Here is a 16,957-nt window from a genome sequence, read left to right on the forward strand (position 1 = left end):
AAGCAGGAGCCTGTACAAGAGAGAGACTAAACAAGTCACAAAATAGGGACCCCGGCATTTTCAATAGTGCTTGAACTGCAGTCTTGTTTTTGGGTTAGGGGAGGTGGGCACTAGGTGACCACGGCTTCCAAGTTATGTATCATCAGCATTATTTACACAGTGTTATCTTATAGCCATCATGTTATCTTTCCAGACCTCCTGTTAAACCCCTGCTAAGCAGTTGACTTTGTTGGTCTAATCCTAATTTACAAGGAACAGTTTCTGTTTTGTGCTTAGTTCTGAAAGGAAAAGTAACTTTTCATAGGACTGTTCCAATTTAGCATTTTGTTTTCCAGTCCATGAAAAATGAACGACTTGCCAACAAGATCAGCCCTCAGCCACTTTGTCTGGCAGCCTCACATAATTCCTTCTCCTTAACGCTCCCCTGACTTTCTGATCCAGCTTCTTTTGCTGCAGACCAACAACCACACACACACACAGATGCAGGTGTGTAGGTTTGTAATACTATGAATGTGTATTTACAAATGGGAGAGTTACGTACAAATTTACACCCAAACTAAGCCAAAAAATGTATTATTTAGCTAAGAATTTAACAGAGAGAAACAATTTAGATTGGTTAAATGAACATGAAAATATGTCATGGGCCCAGAAAAGCAGCTGGTTTTTATGTAAAACTGATAGTAAACTGGGAAAGAAAAAAAAATACAGATAGAGTGGGACACCCTGTAAAGAAAGTCAAGTATACATTTATTAAATTTATTTTTATTTCCTTTAAATTGCAATTAAGATTTCCCTTGGGCAGTTGAAATCTTTGTTCCTCAGATAAGCTGGCCAAACCAGCCTCTGCCTCTTTTTGAGGTACATGGTTGATCTGAACAGCATATGGTCAAGATATCTGGTGGGCTACGCTGAAGTGCATCCAAGTATAGCTCAACCTAGTGAAAAATAAACCTGAATGAGAAGCAATATTTCTGTTGTAGCTAATTAACTCTAATGGGAAGCTACTGCAATTCAGGGGTCCAACTTAGTATCACTGAAATAGGCCTTCACTTGGTATGTGATTATACCAGCAGACTTCCTCAATAACTGTCCCAACAGGGATATAATTTTCACTCTCTGAGTTTACCTGAAACACAGGGAGAAACACCTTGAGTTTGAAAGCTTCTTTGGTCTGGAAGAAGAGTTGAGAAATTTGGAACAAGTAAGATGTGCTAAGCTTAGACTAGAATAGAATAGTTCAGTTGGAAGGGACCCCTGATGATCATCTAGCTCTCTGTATTGTCTTTCCTATTTCTTCTCTCAGCTTATCACAGAATCTATACCTCATTTTTATAATGTAATATAGAATTTCTCCATATGTACAATACAAAAAACCCCTCATGTTTACTGATGCACTTGCAAGGCTGTTTAATGATTCTATTCACACATATTTTTCAGAAGGGTGTCATTAATACTGGTAACAGTGGAGAAAAGAAATATCCCTCTTTGCTATGCATGAAAAGGCATGTGAGGGCTGAATCTCCTCTCTAATAACAGATTGTGCAGTAGGCAAAATGAAAAACCATATCCTGCTAAATACTGGCCTTCATGGCTATTATCAGAATACTACTAGTCGTGCTGTAGCATTAAATAATCACAGAGATGGATCCTATGGTGCTAAGTACTAAACCCCACAAAACTGAATGCCCTGGCCTAGGGAGTTTGCAATGTAAAACAGAGATATGAGATGAAAACAGACTGTGAGTCAGCATGAAGAAGCAATGCTGTTCATAGAAATTAAAATGAACTAAGTACTTACTGATGTTGTTAAATACAGACCAAGTATTTGGGTATTGACCTTGAAAAATAATCAAATGCAAAGTCAGTGCTGAACCCTAATGTCAAATGATTCATCTAATAGTGTCCAGGTTTTAGTGTGTGTATATATTTATATACAAATTTGTGGTGAAAGTGCAGTTACAACCACCAGATACCCCACCCAAGGCTCCACCGGTCCCTACCCAGACAAGGCTACTTTTATAAAGGGGGAGACTAAGGCCATTTACAGATGAAAAACCTCCTATTTGTCTCTAATATGTAAGTGGGCAAAATCCTTTGTAAGTCTGAAGCACTACAAAGCTTGCTGTGGTCTAGTCCTCAGCACCGTGGTATGGCAGGGGCATCCAGAGCCCAGTGCAAATTATTTCCTTTGAGTCTTCTGTTTACAGGTTTTCTCTTCTGTTAAGAGCCTTTTAATCTTTAGGACCGGTTGTCCTTTTTGGGCACTGCTGATCCTTTGAGGTCTACTTGATTTCAAAGTTTTACACCTCCGGCTCTGTTCAAAGAGGCAGGAAAAAGCTTTAAAATTAATCACAGTTTGATGTGTTTGAGATTAGGTACACCTGTATGGGGGGGTGGAGCTTCCCCAGGGAATACAATTCAGCTTCTCCACATTTAGTTTTTGTTGTTCTGAGATGTGCTGAAGCAGTCATGTGAGAGAGAGAATTATTGAAGTTAAGATGCTTTCCCCCCTGGCTGTTTGCATTGAAAATATCCCAGATCTTGAGGAACCGGAGCTTCTCAGTGACCCAAACTGCTAATTCTGGATGAGAATTACAGAATCCTGTTAGTCACTGGGCATCACAGGCTGTGAATGCTAACATCACGCTGAATTAGATGCTTGTAATGTTTTGGAGTGGTTTTCATTGTGCTCTTCTCACAGTCTGGGGAATACACGAAGTATGGAGCTTTTTCATGCAAGGCTGATTTGACTGAGACAGATACCCTCAGCCATGGGGAAAGAGAGAGGATACGATAAAAAAGAAGCTTGACTACTCCTGCTTTGTTTGTGTTTTGGTTGTTGTGTTGTTCTTGTTCCCCAGCTCCTACTAGTGTGAATATGGGATTGCTTATATCTGAATCCTTTTCATGAAAATGCCTGTTTTAAAAGAACATTAAACTCTAAGCATAAAACTAATGGAGCTGAGGAGAAAAGCAACTTTCTTCAGAAAACTCTTGAGGTTTGTTTTTCCAGTCCAATCCACACTGCTTTTGTTTTTTAAATTTTTGTTTGCAAAGCTGTAGAAAATTTTTATCAAAATATTTAACTTTTAATTTATTTATTCTGCATGGATTAACAGACAAAGAAGCATTTGGTTGAAATGGCATTTGCTAATCATGTGTACCAACCAGAGAGTAAAACTACAGAGATCTGGTGATCAGATTGAATATAGGGAAAGAGCAAGAGACTAGCTTATGTTTGCTGGTGTTTACACAATTCAATTGAATTTTAAAATGAATTTGTTCCCAAACATAATGCCCAGAGCCTTAGGTGGCTGCAGGGAACTTCCAACTTAGACTGAATTCAGTGGGCTTCAGCCTCCAAAGTTCATAAGAACCTTTGCAGGTTGCATAAGGGCAGTGACCTCTTTTTCACTTTTCTTGTGCACCACTTGGAGCACAAAGTTTTGATGCATGAAGATACTGGGCTGGGGATGTTTTCCCCTTGTATTTCAGTGACAAATTATTCTATTACAGGATGACAGTAAAAATGCACTGAACACCTTCAGATATCTACGCTTAAACTGAAATCAAATCAACATGAAAATAATAACCTTTCCATCATCTTCCTATTGAATCAAGCCACATTTGGAAAAAAAAAAACATACAATCCATTTGATTAAAACTTCCTTACTTGTTGAAACTCCCAAACTTGTTGAGTTTCGTATTTCTCAGTTTTCAAGTCCTTGCATTAAATGGCAGCTACTCAGTTGTTCAAAGTGGTGACTAACTGTCCTCTTACAGGTGATTAACAGGACATGGGCAGAGGGTGGTGTGAGAGAAAATGTGCACACACAGCCCAGAAACTCGCAGGCACTTGCTTGTGTCATGTTAGCTGCTCCAGTGTGTATTTTAAAGGCAAAGACTTTTTTTTTCAAAAAGAATTTTCCTTTGACTTTTCTGCATATGTATTTAGGAAATTGCTTTAACAACATTACAAACTACATATGACAATAAGTATAAAGGCATTATATTTAACAATGTAACAATATGACAATACTCACAGTGTCATATATAATTTTAATTCATGTTTATGGAAGACTCTGAAATATGAAAACAGAGCAAAGTATCATCATATATTTTTCAACAGTTTAGAGGGAACTTGCTATGTATTAAAATGTTCCAAGATTGCTTCTGTGTTTACCATTATAAAGCCACAGCAGTTATCTCTTTTTTTGCCTGTGATAAACTGTACTCATTTTGTTTATATATAAATAGAATCCAAAGCAATATAGATATTAGATTGTGCTTCCTCCTGATCAGAGGTATCATGTTACTTCAAGGAATAAGAAACAGAGTTCGTTTTCAAAACCAGTATGACACTCATTGCAGGATGGGAACATTTTTACTGTAAGTATAAAGCATTCCATTTTACTCTGGTTTCCACCAGAGGAGATTGATATAAATAAAATTTAAATAGAGAACACATTTCACAGATGCCAGAAGTGAAAAAGACTTTGTCAGCTTAATGAAAAGATATCAATTTTCTCCACTTTATTCAATAAATTGTGAGTCATTTTCTAAATGGATTAGATTAAAGGAAAGTTCAAACTCCCCATGAGCGACTCTTGCTCTGATGGAAGCTTTTGGCAATGGGAATAGCACAGAGGTAGGTAAAATCTTTGAGGTCATTTTGTTTGGTTTGGTTGTTTTTTTAAAAAAACCCTAATATAAACTAGAATAGGAGAATCTGTAACCCTGTGCTCACCTATTCCTTATAAAACAAAATCTCAGAGAATTGAATGAGACATGAAGTTTCTCTTACTTTATTGGGATGTCATGGGGTACGGAATGAATTACGGGGATGGGAACACACTTTCTAGGAGGATGAGAAAACCACAGTGAAAGAACGTGTCCTGTGAAGTTTTATGTATTTCACAAACAGACTGAGATACCATTTGCTCTGGGAGTTGTAAAGTGGTAGTCTGATAAGTTAAAGAATACAAATCTGAAACAAAAGTTTTCAGGTTGAATAACGCTGTCTAGGAGAAATACCTACAGGGAGTCCATCAAACTATCTGCTTTAATTCAATCTTACTCAATTTTAGAAGCATCAATCTAAGGCTCACACAGTGTAATACTTTGCAGACATTGATAACAGACCTCTTGTAACTCTGGGAAAACTGACATTTCTCCAATTTAAAATACAAGCACAGTGCAATCAGTCTGGCAAGTGATGTTTCATATCTCCTAATTGCTTCAGATCCAGTCTTGCTGAGTTAATTTAATATTTTTTAATTGCAGTAAACATTAAAAAGAGATAATCATATTAAGTTGTTCTTTTGTTGTTTGTTTTGTTTGTTTGTTTGTTTTTAGAACTTTCTCATCTTTGCAATATTCTCCGGGTTTGTGAACAATGTTTTATTAATTCACTGGCAGAAACTGTAGAAAGAATTGAAGGTTTTTCTATTTTTTTCCATCCATAATTTTTCATTGCAATATATTCAGCAGCCAGAATAGGATATTTTTAAGAGTGTAATATGTGTCTGAACAACCCTGTGGGCTGCACTAAAATATATCCATGAAATATGAAAGGGCAGATTAGACACAAGGAATCCATGAACAACTTCTATTTAAGATCTGCACAGACTAGCAAAAAAGGTGCTAATTCAACAGCATGAGAAGACTCACTAGTGAAAAAACCACATTGCCATTTAACAACAGTTGGCATACTGTTAGGTAAATTGGAATAAATGACATAAGCACGTTGTATACTTCCTTCATTGCAATATGACTAATGGAGATGGCGTTGGCTAACGGCCCGAGAATCAGAAACTCCTGAGGCTTATTTAATCCCAGCTCTGCTTCTGACTTTATTACTACATGTAAATCATCATCTTGCTGTACCAATTTTCCATCTGTAATTTTATTTACTTAAAAGGATGAGTTATTTTTGCCTTATTTCCTTGCGTGTTCCCCACTATCTGTACTGACTTGTTGAGCTTCAACACTGTATCGCAACAATTTGGCACTGACCTTTTTTCTGCATTTGTACAACTAGAAGAATGGTGTTTTGGACTGAGATTGTGTTTCCTAGGTATTGTGATAACAAATAATAACATCAACATTATATGAAGTCTGTGTGCTGCTGGAGGTTTTTAAGCAAATGCTTGACTTCCAGCTGAATAGAGATGGTCTGTTAAAGAGCAGATTTCATACAAAATAGCTTAGAACTTGCAAAGGAATTTCCAGCCCTCAGTGCTGCTCAGCCTGGGAGGGTCGTATGCTGCAGCTTTTTCAATTTTCCATGTCCCTCTCTTTTCACCTTTGGAAACAAATGTTGCTTAGACACATGGCCGAGGGGCCTCCCTAGATGAAGTAGGATCATGATTTCTCGTGGGTGGCACCTTCATGGTGAGTGAACGTGCATCTTCACTTCCATGAGTGCATTAAAAATGACAGTACTTGAGTCCTCTGAGTACTTACACAGTGTGTATTGCTGTTCAGAGGTAAAAAATCTCTGTTTTGTTAGCTAGGTACACAGATGAAGACATACAGATTTTAAGGAGACCTGTAGGACTTGCATAATTATCTTCTGAATTAAGTAGATCTTAGAGATCTCAGCAAGCATTGAATACATGCCAATAAAAGCAATCAAAATTTTGCTTGGGTCCTATAGTGGAACATGTGAGAAAAATCTTAGATTTTAAGGTAATAAAAAAAATGGAGCCACCAGAAGCTGTTAGGTTTGGAGGCCTATGGATTGTAGCACTCCTTCCCAGAGATGTCAGCAGGTCCCAGGTCAGTCAAACTGTGCTTGGCAGCCAGCTCTCAACCCCTGTATGGTTCTCATTTGCTAATACTGTACTCAAAGACCATTTTGGCTTTTTTAATTACTCCACATTCCACTGAGTTCAGACATGACCAGTGCTTGACATTTTTTTCTCTGACCGTTTTGGATCGCAGTTGATAGTATAACTGAACCTTTGCTGAATTATCTATCTGGAAACCTGATTTCTACAATGAAAGGCATAGCAAGCCTTCACAAAACAGTTTTTTGCAGCTATCTATGGCAGAGAGAAAGGACATGAAATAATAAAATCAACCACAGATGATAAACTTGTCTCCCCAAAAGTGCTTAGTGTGTTCTATGACCTTGCAGAGCTCTAGGCCTGACGTATTTTTCTTGGAAGTTCTTGAATTCATGCCCAGCAACATGCATCTATGGCAAGTGCTGAGCTGTCCACCTTTATTTATAGTTTTATGCATGTGAGTTTATTGCTGTTTGACATAACCTCACTGCAAAGACAGTGGGTCATTTGAGAGCAACCTGCTGACAGTAATGAGTGCTAATGAGACTAATGAAAATATGAAATGTTCATATGTGGGGAGCTGAAACGAATGCAGGTGACTAAGGATCCCCCTCAAACTGTATGGGGAAAAATCGATCTTTTATAGTTTAGGGAGCCCCATTGCTGCTATTTATTACTGATGTTTGGAACTGAATATGTCCCTTGCTGCAGAGTAAAGCTGAGAGCAGGCTGATAAAATATTTGTGCAGCATAGCAGTGTTATTTACACCCTATTTGAACTGCTTCTAGACAGCCTAGTGAAAGCTTAATCTTATTGTTATATATTTAATGAAATGCCAACTGCAGCATAATTACACATTTTTGGAAAGACAATAGGAAGCTGCTTATAAATATTCACATGTTTCAGACTAGGATTGAGGACTGGTATGCCATCAAGGAAGAAAAATGTCTTCCATGCAATGTTAATTTTTCATTAGTAATATTTCATTAATAAAGTAAATGAATGAATTGAGATGTGGAAAGAGAAGATCCAGGCTGTGAGATGAGGATAAGGGAGGTACACAGAGGTTTGTAGGTGGGCTTGCGATGCTATTCCTCCAGCAACTGCAGGGATGCTAAGTTTTGTATTTTTATATATATATACATGATGACCTGCTGTGGTCCTGATGCTGTTGTGGAGACATTTGCTCACACAACCAGTATTGCCAGGAAATGTCTGTGCTGAACCAAAGATATAATTGCTATGACTTTGTCCCTCATGCCGGTGGAAGTGAGCACCCAAGAGGAACAATTGTTGCCTGCTTTTGCATTAGAAACCAATGATCCGTGTTTTGGGTCTGATGCAACAGTTATGAAGAAATAGGAAAAAAAAAATCCTCAGGTTTTGCAGGCTTTGGACCAAAGCTGGTGTTTGTAAAAGCTGCCATTTGCTCAAATATGAATCCCCTGCATCGCAGGAGGTTGGATTTAGTGAGGTGGAAGGGAAAAGCTGCAAGATGGGCTCTGAAGGGTAAAAGTCTATTAGGAAATTTTGACTGAATTAGGTGCCAGAAACACAGCTTAGCAGTAAAACACTCTAAAAAAGCACAGTAAAAAATGAATAAATTATATAATTGTAATGCATTTATAAGGCATAACAAAGCACGATAGTTATCATTTATGAAATTAAGATCTGGTGTGCTGCTTCAGTATAAACTGTGTAGTATTTGTTTCTTCTTGTTTCCAGTCCACAGAGATTCCTGTAAACAAATAAATACGGAAAATTCTTCTGTTGAATATTTAGAAATTAATAACACATAATATAATTATGTGTTATTGGTCAATAAAAAACACCTTTTAAAGTTTTGTATACGTTTTTCCAGGGGAAATTATTACTATTATTTTTTTTTCCCCCCTGTGAAGAATACTAGGTTCTCTGTGCTTTAAAAGCCTAAGTCTGAATCTCTAATTTTAGAAAATGTAGAAATATATAGTAGCGGTTCCGAGTGTTTCCCTGTAATAGTGAGGGCTGCCAGGTAACTACCTGCTGCTGAAGAAAGCATGTGAGGACAGAAGTGGCAAAAGAACTGAAAGCACAATGATCAGAGATCAGTGTGAGCAGTAAAAGGGTGATGTTTCTCCTAACATGTAGATATCAAGGAATTTTTGGAAAAAGAGACTGCTAAGACATGTGAAGTACATGAAGCCATCTGCTATTCTTCCCTTAAAAAGGATGAGAAGAGGATAATTATCAGAGCTGGAAAATTCCTGAATCAAAACACTGCATAAGTTTGAACTCATTATGAGAATCTAATGTCTTGAAAGGGTCTGAACATCACCGCTGGTCTGAGCCTCTTGCTGGGTTGAGTGGTACTGGCAGATTCAGCAATACACTGAGGTGTGGGATTAAACACGGATTTCAGCCATCACTTCAGTGAGTTAGGTTTGCAGTTTTATAGGAGAACCCTTCCTTGAGGTATCATCCTTTTGTACAGGCTGACCCCGTCATGTGAAGATGGGTTTGAGATGTGAGCAGCTGTTTGATGGCATTGTCACAGTGGCCAGACACGACTCTAGAGGGACTTTCTTGTCCTCCTCAGTCCCACCAGCACTGGGGCTGCTGGTGCAGTCATCCTTATGTCCAAAATACCCACTATCACATCTTTGATCTGTCTAGCAGCTGTAAAACTGCTTAACTGCTTCATGGCTGGTGACTAAAACACTTCTCAAGTAGTTACAGCTCTTCTGTGCTTGACCTAATGTCTCATGATACATTCTTGGTATGTCTCTTCCCTCCCACCCCAGAAATGTTCTGCCTGTTGTGTCCTGCAGCCAAATAAAATATGCACAAATCTATTATCCAATGGACACATGGAGAAGAAACGTGGCCTTCATTAGCTGCCTGTTGGCAAGTGACCGTTTGATTTTCAGACTAAACTGATGTGCGACAAAGCCCTGATGAGCACAACCCATGGATGATACGAGGTGCTCTGGGAAAGAGTGGGAGCAGCCCATTGCTCCTGTCTGTGCCCACCAGCTATTTTCAGAACACATCAACTACAGAAACATGTTTATGACAGCCTGGTTTACAGCTGGTGGAGTGTTATTTAACTGCCCCCCCCCAACCAACAAACTCACACTGCAAACTTGGGTCAGGTGCCCAGTGCTTTCGTTGCAGGGTTAATTCAATTTGAAATGACAAACTAAGGGAGGTTTTATTGTCCTAATGATGGTACTATGAACTTGCATGTGGTGTGCCATTTTATGCACAGTGGTACCAAAAGGCAGAGCTTGTGAATTTTTTAGGAGCTAGTTTAGTTAACTTGCAATTATCTCTGCTGTAAAGAGATTATATGGCCCAAATTCACTTCCATGACTTGGGGGCTACTGTGATATGAATAACACCCACAGAGCACTTAAATCTCCACAGTCCAGCTCTTAAAATTTATCTCAGAATGGCACAGTTTAAAATCTGTGTGGAGGAAGCTGTTTTCAAAGGTTAAGTTAAATGAGCCAACCTGCCACTCGACAAGGTAATTATTGATTTATTAAAAGTGTTGTATTCATTTAAATCTCTTTGTTCTGTGATGTAAGACAAGTCTAATTTTGTTTTAAAGATTAAAGGAACATTTGTTTTTTGCAAACAAATCCCTAGCTACTATTACAAATTATATCATGCATAATCTTGACATGATAGATTTGGAGATATTTCAGTGCAACAATGCCAGTGCAATCAGAACAAGAACTGCGAGACTAAACAAAAATTGATGAATTGAGCACACGATACTTTATATCTCATATCAGACTTAATTACTGCTTCAATACGCATGGAATAACAGAAGAAGTAACTCGATTATAAAAGCTTATCAGCAAAACTTAAAAAAACGTGAAATTCATTAATGAATATTAAACTGACCTTAACTGAAAAGCTTTTATTTGAAATGATGTTTTCCTTCACTGCTCATAATACTTATTTACTCTGAAACATTTTACAGAGCTGAGAAGTCCATTAATGGGCACTTGAAACCTCATGGCTGTGTTGGTATTGGCACAGCTTATGTCTTTTTGCCTCCATTCAATTTAACCTGGAGTTTTATTATTTAAAAAATGAAAATTCAAGATCCACTTACAGGTGTTTTGTTTTGTTTTTTACCTTGGAAGAGTCCCTGGATTGCACTTCTAGGTAAGTGTTTGCTACAAATAATTTATATGATGACCTTACTCTGTTGTCCTTAGAGTGAATAATCCTGAATTTATACAAGGATTATTATTTCTTAGGTTTGTAATACACAAGATGTGCTCTTGAAAAAATAATCAGATGGAAGGAGCTGTGAGTCTTTGACTCCAGATACCTGAGGAATCTCATGCATGCTCTGGTCAGATAATTCTTAGCTATCTAGCTGTAAGCTCTGTTCTCATCACTACAAAAAGGATTTTAACATTTTGTTTTTCACAAACATCTGTCCTTGTTCTACTTGATCTCATTAAGGCTCATACAAAATGAATGGAAATGGAACCTGAGCATGCCCAGAGCAAGTTCTTTTACAAATCTGAGCATGAATTGAGTAAAACGCTTTGCAGAATATGTTCACTTCTGCCAGTTGAAAAATGTAAGCAAGCAGAAGCCCTCCAAGATGAATAGCTAAACAAAGATACCGAGAATTGCTACAGTTACTAGCAAACCAAACAGGAATTTGTTTTAGATGGTATTTTATAATACTCTTCTTTCAACTTTTTAAAGCACTTTTAAACAGCACAAGGTTGAAATAGCTGGGTTTTCTTTCTAAATAGTCACCTTCACAATTACTTTAAAGCTAAAAGTAGTTCAAATAGGAAAAATAATTAGCTAGTGAATCCCCTAATTCTGGGCATTATGCTGCAGTCCTCAGACTAGCAGCATTTCTGCGTTTCTGCTTTAGCAGTGATTCCCAGTGGGAAAGAAGCAGGTGAGTGGACAAGTGTGAGGAAAACAGGAAAGGCTGGACACGTGGAGCTAATCTGAACTGTCATTCCTCAAAGAGGTGACTCTGTCTTTACAAGTGCTTTGTTTTTTTCATCCAACACGAATTCACAGTCTGAGTCTTCATGGCAGGAGCATCTCCTGGTCTGTCCTGCATGACCACGAACTGTCTTTACCAAGTTCTCAAGAAATCCACGTGTCCACCTCAAGAGACTCCTTGAACACAGGGTGGATAAGAAAGAAGGACATGGCAAAGGGGATCATCATCAGACATCTCTTTCTTCTTAACCGGTTTAATTATCCATTACCTAAATTCTGCAGAAGTACTTCTGTACTGATTGGTACCTGCAATTTTTAATGTGTAACATCCTTGACAGCCAGACATGTCCATGTGCACAGATACTGAGCCTCAAAAGATGGGAGTGTCTACAAAGTGAGTCTTCATCATATCACCATATCAACAAACATTACAAAACCAAGAACTCTGAAGCTTCAGAGAAGTTTTTGCTATTCTCCTGCTGCCATATTTTTTTTTTTTTTGGCCTGTCCTCTAATGTAAGAAATCCCTTTGCACTGTTCATGATGATCTGCCATAGAGCTGTAGGACTGATATTCTTTCCACTACCACCTACAGTATCTGACTTATTCAATCAATCTGTGCGAGTGATTTCTTGTTTCACTTGCTCCAGGCTTCACTTCAGTACCTCTCTCTCCCCTTCTGCTCATTAATTCAGTCTTCACACTTGTGATCTCAAAGTCAAGGCTGGAAACCGAGGGCTCCTCCCATAAGATACTGAGCATGGGTACATGCTCATGTACATGAGTCACATACTTGATTGTGTGGCACATTTAGTACAAACACCTTAAGACCCAAGTGTTGTTAGTTCACTTTAGACTCTAGGTACTGGGGTTTATTTTTTTGCTGCTACCTAGATAGAATGCTCTTACCCTGGGCCTCGTGATGACAGCCAGCAGAAGGGTCTTTGTTACAAAAGGCAGTTTTCAGACTTTTGTAATTTAACTTTCAACAAAGGTAGAATATGATAATTTATTACAAGTTCCTTCTGCATGGGCTTCCTCAAATATTTATAAACTCATTTAAATAATTAATACAGGAGTTTTAATAAACTGTTTATATTCACAAAAAGAATGTCATTTGCAGGTGCTAGGAAACACAGACCACATGAATTAAAAATAATAGCTTGCATCTAAAGTTTATATGACCTTTTCACAAGTTGTCTAAGATCATTTTATTGGGGTGAAAAAGTGCTTCTATTGAGCTGGTTAAGCTATGCACTGCAGAGGCTATTTTAGGGAGGAAAAAAGAATGACCTTCTATTAGTTTGGGGATTCTAAAGATCAAGGTTTATCCAAAGAAACAAAACATATTGTATTAACTAAGCAGGTTGATGGAAATTTATCTCTTTTTTTTTTTACCAATTGTAGCTGCATACTATTCTCAGGAAAGTGAAACCAATTTTTCATTTATTGGGACAGGTTTGCATTTATCACTACAGCAGGTCATTTTTTAATTAAGCATAAGCTTTTTTTTTTATTTTCTCTTTTCTCTCACCTAATCTATATAAGCACAAAAAAGCCAACCAACCAAACACCACAAACCCTTCACCACATGTAGAAAGGCAATCACAGATATTTCAATTACCAAACAAATACATGCTTTTCTTGTAACTTCTTCTGCTATCTTAAAACTCAGGGGTACTGTGTTCTGCAAACAGTGTCTCTTTGCTGTGCTGGTGTAAACCACTGGCAGTCTCCAGCTCCGCTCCTGGAGAGAGCGTTAGCAACTAAACCAAGGTGGAGAGCAGGGAAGGAAAGGAAAATATGCAAATTTCACTGGGCAAACTATGATTATTAATTCATAGTGGAACAGATCACAGTATTTCACACTTATCCCATGTAATTCAGTCACAGCAGTATTCATTTTATTATTAATTTTAATAGAATAATTACCTTTATAAGGAAGAAAGAAACTATCATTACAGGGTCAGATCCTCAGGTGGGGAAGATATGGTGATTTATGCTAGTTTGATGAATTTTCTAATCTTCCCTTTCCCTTTCTTTGAAAAGAAATTCAGTAATTGACTAGTTGCCAGACTTACAGAGATAATCTATGCTAAATGAAGCAAAATAAGAAGAAATGGTAAAGCAAAGAAACGCAAAAACTTAATGGTAAAATGTACATATCTGTATTTGAATGTTTATGTATGTCTGTGCCTGCCAGACACGCACACACATACACACAAGTGTCTAAACAGCCAGTTCCCAGTTCATTCCCAATAGTGTCTGGCGGGAGAAACAGTTCCCATAGTGACATATATTGCTGAACTTATAATGTTATGTGTCCAGATTCATCTCTGCAGAAGGGCAAGGAGTTTGGGATTCCAATAACATTATTTTTGAGTATTAGCAGAGAGAAGGGTTCAGAATATGAGCTGTATAAATGACCTACAAAGTAAGGAACAGATAGCTATACTATTATCTCAAGAGCCCAGAAAGATATGCAAACCACTTAAAAATTTTGCTCTTGGCTACCAGAAACTTTTGATAGAGACACTTCATAACCTGCAGCAGTCACAGTTCATATATTTTTGAGAATAAGCTTAGACCTTACCCTCTGCCATTTGCTGCCCTCACATCCATTCTGCCTTTTTTTCTTGTTTTCCCTGACATTTCCCCTTCCGTGTCCTTTTCCTTCATTTTCCTGTCCAGGCTCAGAGGAGCAGCTCCAGCAGATCTGCCTTCTGCCCAAGACAGTGTGGCAGAGAGGAGCTATAACAGGAGGAGGTAGAGCTGGGCAGCTTCTGCATCTGCCTCTTGTCTTTAACCAGCTTCAGCTGCTGTAATTTAGATACTTCAAGGTGTTGCATTATATTAAAACGAAATGCTTTGAGAATGACTACTGAGATTAATTGAATTGATGGCCCCATCCAGGAGTATACGCCTTCTTGTTTTGATAAAGATAACCAATTTTGTCGTTCAGCAGTGCCATCATTGAAGTTTTTTTACCTTAAAAAAAAAAAAAAAAAACAACAAAAAAACCAACACGATAATTGTTTCCTTTCTTTCTGCTAAGGTTTCATATTCAACTATTTTATTTCAGGGTTCTGTTTAAATTGAAACTACTACAGCATTACAGGCAAAGCGAAATCAATCTCAGAGGGGGGAAAAAGAAGAACTAAATATAGATTAAAAAGCTACCTCTCCAAAGATTTTGAAACATGAGAAGCCTGGCTCTGCATGTAAGATTAATGACAGCTACGTGTGTGATGAATAGTTCAGCTCAAATCAGGGGAAAGTTTCACCCTAAGTATCTGTTGTTCTGAATGTTGAAACCCCGATATCATCCAGACGTACAGCAGGCGCCCTCAGCTTCCCTGTTCTCCAGGACTGCACAATGACATGAACAACAAAGAGAAATAATATGTATGCTTATAATCAACTCACATCACTTTATGACAAAAAGGTAATTTCTCTCTCTGGTATATATATATTTTTTTTTCATTATTTTTTTATACATGGTAATACATTGGCTTTGTTCACTTCTTATTAAGAAATGTACCGGTGACAGAGACTTGTCTCACATAGCAGCTTATGAATGGAGCTATTGTTGTACTTTAAATTGTAAGTATTTTTTTGAAGAATGGACAAAATGAATATTCAGTCACTGTGCATTCAGGCACTCAGTTTGTGGCCAAGGAGCATTCAAGACTTCAATTCTGCATTGGGAGCTCATGGGGAGACCTTCCAGCTCTGCCTCACAGGGAGCACCAGTCCTGGCCAGGGAAATGCAGAACATCTTCTGCAAAGAAGTGTCTTTAGTGGCTGATGTGCTTCAAGATTTTGTATTTTAATATAAATGCAGCATTTGTTCATTAAAAAGCCAGACAGAAATAGTCAAACTAGGACAGCTTTTGACCTCCAAAGGCTTTTGTAGTAACGAGGAGGCTCATGCTGCAGCAAAGTTGAGGCATCATCCAGCCATAGCAGTTTCCTGTGTCTTTTTAACAGCTCCACTGCAAGGATCTCAACACAGTTTCCAAGCCCTTCCTTGACACAGTAAAGCCCTGCCGAGGTGGAAGGGAAAGAATATTCTTGTCCCTGGATCACTGTGGGTTGTACAAGCTGCTCTGAAGCACGTGGGCAGAAACCGTAAAAATATCCATTATCATTTGGTGGAAACACTGGGTTGTATTTGTATTCTATTAGCCAGAGAGAAAAGTTAGTGGCAGGTTCCCTTCTACTTTCTGTGGCAGTGGAATAAAAAGGCACTCATGAATTCTTTAGGAATGGACATAACATGTTATATAGCTATAAAAATCAGTTTTTTTTAATATAAAAAAGTCTGACCCAAGAGAGCTCTCAATGTACACATGTACATTTATTATTACTTTTTGGAAGGAAATTCTACAAAAGCTAACAAGTTATATAAACTTATTTTTTTTAAAGTCATTGTATTTGCTATTACTTTCAAATGAAATGAGTCTGAGAAAATTAATTATACAGTTGTTAGTTCTTGTTGATTTAAATTGCAATTTTTAATTTAGAAAGCCACTGAGGGCAAGTAATTTAAGTGCCACTAGAAGCCCTCAGTCTTTGAAAGTGAGATCTTAAATACTAGTTTGCGCTAAAGAAAGAGAGGAACAGGATAAGTCTGCAACTGGGTCTTTCTTCAGCAGCCTGAAACACCCCACCAAATCAGCACTGAGCATTATTTCAAAGAGCTTATTTTAATATATACCTGAGGAAACTATACAGGGTGAAAGGAAAAAAGATACACAACCAGACAGCTGTGAAATATATATATATATATATATATATGTTTCTGTGCCATCTTTTCTTTTTTCAGGGGACTGAAAGAGAAGGACAATAGGGACACAGCTTTGCAACATCATCTCCTTATGCAGTGATGCCTGGTTCTATAACAGTGAAGCTAAATCGCCGCAGCATGTCAGTGAGACCTTGCTAAACTCTAGTGAAGTGAAGGGGAGTCAGATCAGCTCCACGAAGACAATATAACTATGTATTTAATATCCCTAAAGGACTGTCTGTGACCAATCTCTCAGCATACCACGCTGCATTACATTTTTGTTCTGCAAGGGTAGAGTAACAAATGGGACTATCAGAAAAGGCCACAGATGCATCTTCTGTCATTTTTAAGAAAACTAGGTTTGGAAGAAGTCAGCCATACTGTATGCAAAATAGGATC

General features: G+C 37.9%; 1 protein-coding gene across 1 annotated transcript in view; it reads right to left on the minus strand.

Annotated features, from left to right (window-relative positions):
- TAFA1 (TAFA chemokine like family member 1) overlaps window positions 1–16,957 on the minus strand; it is a 215,770-nt gene that overhangs the window by 6,349 nt on the left and 192,464 nt on the right. The gene's annotated exons all lie outside the window — the stretch shown is intronic.

This window comes from Streptopelia decaocto (genome assembly GCF_964273445.1).
Source record: "Streptopelia decaocto genome assembly, chromosome: 8".
Classification (NCBI taxonomy): domain Eukaryota; kingdom Metazoa; phylum Chordata; class Aves; order Columbiformes; family Columbidae; genus Streptopelia; species Streptopelia decaocto.